Below are 6,000 nucleotides of genomic sequence, written 5' to 3' on the forward strand. Positions count from 1 at the left end.
CACATCTACAACCATCTGATCTTTGACAAAACTCACAAAAACAAGCAATGGGGAAAGGATTCCCTGTTTAATAAATGGTATTGGGAAAACTGGCTAGCCATGTGCAGAAAGCAGAAACAGGACCCCTTCCTGACACCTTACACTAAAATTAACTCCAGATGGATTAAAGACTTAAACATAAGACCTAACACCATAAAAACCCTAGAGGAAAACCTAGGCAAAACCATTCAGGACATAGTCATCGGCAAGGACTTCATAACTAAAACACCAAAAGCATTGGCAACAAAAGCCAAAATAGACAAATGGGACCTAATTAAAATCTGGATCTTCTGCATAGCAAAAGAAACAATCATTAGAATGAACTGACAACCAACAGAATGGGAAAAAAAATTTGCCATCTATCCAGCTGACAAAGGGCTAATATTCAGAATCTACAAAAACTAAAACAGATTTACAAGAAATAAAAAACAAACAAGCCCATTCAAAAGTGGGAAAAAGATATGAACAGACACTATAGAAAAGAAGATATATATGAGGCCAAGAAACATATGAAAAAATGCTCCTCACTGGTCATTAGAAAAATGCAAATCAAAACTACATTGAGATGCCATCTCATGCTAGTTAGAATGGCGATCATTAAAATATCTGGAGACAACAGATGCTGGAGAAGATGTAGACTAGAAACAGGAACACTTTTACACTGTTGGTGGGAGTGTAAATTAGTTCAACCATTGTGGAAGACAGTGTGGTGATTCCTCAAGGACCTAGAAATAGAAATTCCATTTGACCCAGCAATTCCATTACTGGGTATATAGCCAAAGGATTATATATCATTCTATTATAAGGACACATGCACACAAATGTTCACTGCAGCACCGTTTACAATAGCAACAACTTGGAACCAACCGAAATACCCATCAATGATAGACTGAACAGGGAAAATGTGGCACATATACACCATGGAATACTATGCAGCCATCAAAAATGATGAGTTCATGTCCTTCATAGGGACATGGATGAACCTGGAAACCATCATTCTCAGCAAACTGACACAAGAACAGAAAATCAAACACCGCATGTTCTCACTCATAGGCAGGTGTTGAACAATGAGAACACATGGACACAGGGGAGGGGAGCATCACACACTGGGGTCTGTACAAGGGAACTAGGAGAGAGACATGGCGGGGTGGAGAGTTGGGGAGGGATAACATGGGGAGAAATGCCAGATATAGGTGATGGGAAGGAAGGCAGCAAACCACATTGCCGTGTATGTACCTATGCGACAATCCTGCATGTTCTGCACATGTACCCCAAAAACTAAAATGCAGTTTTATATATGTGTATATATATATATGTGTGTGTGTATATATATATATATGTATATATATATATTCAACTTTTTCTTGTATGTGTATATATATATATGTGTATATATGTATATATATATGCGTATATATATATATACATATATAAAATTCAAGAAAAGGTTGAATTTTATATATGTATACATATATGTATACATATATAAAATTCAACCTTTTCTTGTAATGTGAAACAATTCAACTTTTTCTTGTAAAGCACTTTTTTCTGCTTCTTGGGGACACTTCCAACATCACTAGTGCACTTTGTATGGGTACCATGGTCCATGGTGTTATTCAAAGTTTATGGTATTGCACTAAACAAAGATGAAAAATATGCAAAAACTTTTTACTGGAGAACTTGCTCACAAGGAGATGATTAGCTTCACACAGCATTTTAAGCACATACTTGAACTAACTTGAGTTCACTATAATAGAAACAGGAGGTAGCTACAAAATTATTATAATAGCACATTATATACTACAGTGAATTTTATGTGGTTATGATTTAATAAATCATCTTTACATTTGTTCACATTTCTCTTGACTGTGAATGGCACCACGTACAGTCTATAAGTGTTTGTGTGCCTAAGTTTTGATAAACTTAACTTTTTTATAATAGATCTGTATATATCTTATGGTAATAAATGATAAAATGACTAGTATCTATGTATGTTTTATATTATCAGGACATACGTGACTATGAAGCTCATCCACTAATGTTTTCAAATTGTCACAAATCTCCAAAGAATCTTCCAATGCATTTATTGAAAAATAATCTGCATATAAGTGAATTATGCAGTTCAAATCCATGTTGTTCAAGGGTCATTGTATATAATCCTGTCATCTCTAGCCATACCAGACAATACTCAGTGCCTTGAATATTTTCCATAACATGTCCACCAAAAATTATTTATTCTCCCCCCAACTTGGTCAAGTTTTTTAGGCATGCGTAGGAAGAGAGTCAGACTAGCAATTAACTTTTATCTGATTATTACTCTAATTTTTTAGAACTATCTAAATCTTTGTTTAGAACTATCTAAACTATTTTTTAGAGCTATCTAAATCTATGCAGTCTCACAAAAGGCCTTTGCTTCACTGTTTAGACAGTATGCTATTTGGGGAAAATGCCCACGTTCTGAATTTGGTAAAAGATTAGCAAGGGCCAAAATGTTCTGAGCACTCTGGTAGATGCTACTCTCTATCTCTTTTTAGTTCTCACACCATGGGCCTCACATTCTGCCTGGCCTGGAGCTTGTGCTTAGAGAGCAGTAATTAAATGACTGATCAGCTCAAGAAAAAGTACAGATTCAAAGGAACTAAAGCTTTTCCATTAAACTTTCTCCACTGATTACTGTAACACATCAATTTCCAATCCCCCTTGGAAAAAGAATCCCTGGTAACATTTTAATGGCGTGTTCTTGCTGAGGAGAGAAAAACCTGGATATCTTGCTTTAATGCTTAGATTAGATTTATACATGTAATTAGCTTGCTTTCTTCTTGAGGAGACACAATTAGTCATGACTCTGGTTCTCTTCCTTAAAGAGCATAGAGAACACTCGACCACAATCTTCATACTCCTTGTATGAGCCTTTTCTAAACTTAGAGGGGTGGTAGCATGGCAGCTGCTTCTAAAGGTCGTTGTTGGGGAGGAAAGTGTGAGTGTCGATATTTGCATCTGAAAATCTGCACTGAACACCAGTGTATTCTACAAGGCCCTGGAGTAAGTAAGGGCCTTTCTTCTTACCATTATCCTTTATCCTTGTTTGTTCATCGAATTGAACAATTCAGACTGCCAATGTCAACTGAGTAGGGCGTGGGAGGATAACAGGCCTGGGTCAATAATGCCATTGGCTCAGATGCCAGTGAAAGATGGCCAATGGCAGAGTGAGCACAAGCGTTCCCCTCTGCTCCTAGTCTATCACTTGCTGAAGTGATAGAAAAGGAATTTTCACAAGGCATAAACTCATAAAGACAAGGAGAGGAGGCAGTGGCAAAACACTGTGAAAGTTTGAAAGCATGGAAGCAAAACCAAAAAGTTAAATTTTAAATGAAGAAAAGAATGTTAAAAGCGACCAGATGCATATTGCAGAGTACCATGAAAGGCTCAGAAAGGGGCATCACCTCTTACCAATGACCTTCTGTTCCCTAGAAGTGGGGGTAAACTGAAACTGTAAGTGGATCAGTTCCAAGTCTGGATACAAAGTGATTGGATCCCAAGATCACCTCTCTGACTTAGTGAATGTCCTTCCTTATAAGAAGACTAGAGATTTATATCCTTCAGAGGGGAGAATCTGTGATCTGGAGGACAGTTATCACTGTTAAGAGTAGAAATGTGAAAAAGCCTGAGTCTGTAACATGGGTTATTCCCTATTATAACACCACTCAACAAAGCCCACGAAAAAGTCTCATTATAATACTATTGCAATAAGGCCCACAATTTACCAGTGCATGCAAACACAGCTTCTATCCTCTTAAATAGGAACAGAGTCATGATTCAGTAGAAAACTAAGAAAATTCTCTACTTGAAAGGCAGAAACCAAAACAAACAGATAAGAGCAACTTGGAGAAAAGAATAAAATAATATACAAATATATCTTTAATAGCCTCAGAGAACTGAGAATATGCTATAGAAAAGGAACATTTAAAGAAAAAAAACTTTTGAAAATTAAAACTATGATCGAATGCATTTAAAATTTTAATAGAAGTTTTTAAAAAGTTGAGAGAATTTCTCCAACAGGAGTGTAAAATAGGAGCTTGTTTAAAAAAGCTTTCAGAGTTGAACATGGCAGTCATGTGGGCAAAAGACTTCTTGTTTTTTTAATATTATGCTTTAAGTTCTGGGATACATGCAAAGAACGTGCAGGTTCGTTACATAGGTGTACACGTGTCATGGTGGTTTTCTGCACCTATCAACCCATCATCTACATATCTACATTAGGTATTTCTCCTAATGCTATCCCTCCCCTATCCTCCCACCCCCTGACAGGCCCCAGTGTGTGATATTCCCCTCCCTGTGTCCATGTGTTTTCATTGTTCAACTCCCACTTATAGGTGAGAACATGTGGTGTTTGGTTTTCTGTTTCTGTGTTAGTTTGCTAAGAATGATGGTGTCCATCTTCATCCATGTCCCTGCAAAGTTATATAAGCAACAAGTCTTATATAACTCTTTAAAATATTTTCATGTATAACTTTAATAAAAATAAATACTGTTTTTCTAAACAGCATGGAATTTACATCTGGATTTTAAAATCTTAGCTCTGCCACTTACTAGTTTTGAGCATATTTCTGAACTTCTTTAATGTCTCCGTATCTCTGTACTGGAGGGAATATCTACTTAACAGAGTTGTTATGAGTATCAAATGTGATAATAAATATGAAAAATTAATCAGTCTGGTAAATATTAAGGGCACAATACATTTTAGCCATTTTTTTTTTTTTTGAGACGGAGTTTCGCTCTTGTTACCCAGGCTGGAGTGCAATGGCACGATCTCAGCTCACCGCAACCTCTGCCTCCTGGGTTCAGGCAATTCTCCTGCCTCAGCCTCCTCATTTTTGCCATTATTAAATATAAGTAGATATTAAGACATTATTAAATATAAGTAGATATTAAGTAATATCTACTTAACAGAGTTATGAGTATCAAATGTGATAATAAATATGAAAAATTAATCAGTCTGGTAAATATTAAGGGCAATACATTTTAGCCATTATTTTTATTCCCTAGGGTAATTAGAAACAAATGTCTTGGTCATTTGTCAGGAGAATTTGATATTCCATCCTTTCTTTTGATAACAAAGATGTAAGAGGTTTTGAAAAGAAACTATATGTGTAGAGTTGTTTGTGGCCTTTATAGAAAACACTGACCAACCAATGGTTTCTATAAAGGCCTTCCTTGGTACCTACTGCTATACCTATTAACTATCTAATCTATACAGACACATAGTCTGAAATGGAATGTTCATGAGGATGACAAAGAGAAGGTGATGTGAATATTCTTGTGTCATGATAAATAAAAAGTTATTTTCATGTTGTTAATTATTAATCTTTCCCCAACAGGTTTTCTAACCATGAAGAAATAAAAATAGTAGTAATATTGGTGGTAGGCAGAATGGTACTCCAAAGAAGTCCATGCCCAAACCCTGGTATCAGAATATATTCCACAGCAAGAGTGTGTTTACGAATATAATTAAGGTTACTAATGTTAAAACAGGGAGATTTTCCTGGATTATCTGGGTGGCCAAATCTAATCACATGAGTCCTTAAAAGCAGAGAATGCCCTTTAGCAGGAGGCGAGAGAAAAGTGGAATAAGAAGTCATACAGGTTCAAATCAGGAGAGGGACTCAGCCTGCCATGTTTAGAACTACTTGGAAAGCATGAAAGAACCCAGGTGGCTTCCAGAAGCAAATACCAGTCCTTGACTGACAACCGGCAAAGTTACAAAGACCTGAGTTCAAAAACCTGAATTCAAGAAATAAACTGAATAAGCTCGGAAGCATATTCCTCCTCAGAAGGGCCAGTAAGGAATGCAGCTCTGCCAGCACCTGGAGTTAGGCTTTGTTAAACTTCAGCAAAAGATTCGTTCATACCCACTCAAGCATCTGACCAATAGAAATTGTGATACAATAAATTTGTGTTGTC

Source organism: Saimiri boliviensis, chromosome 1, assembly GCF_048565385.1.
Source record: "Saimiri boliviensis isolate mSaiBol1 chromosome 1, mSaiBol1.pri, whole genome shotgun sequence".
Classification (NCBI taxonomy): Eukaryota; Metazoa; Chordata; class Mammalia; order Primates; family Cebidae; genus Saimiri; species Saimiri boliviensis.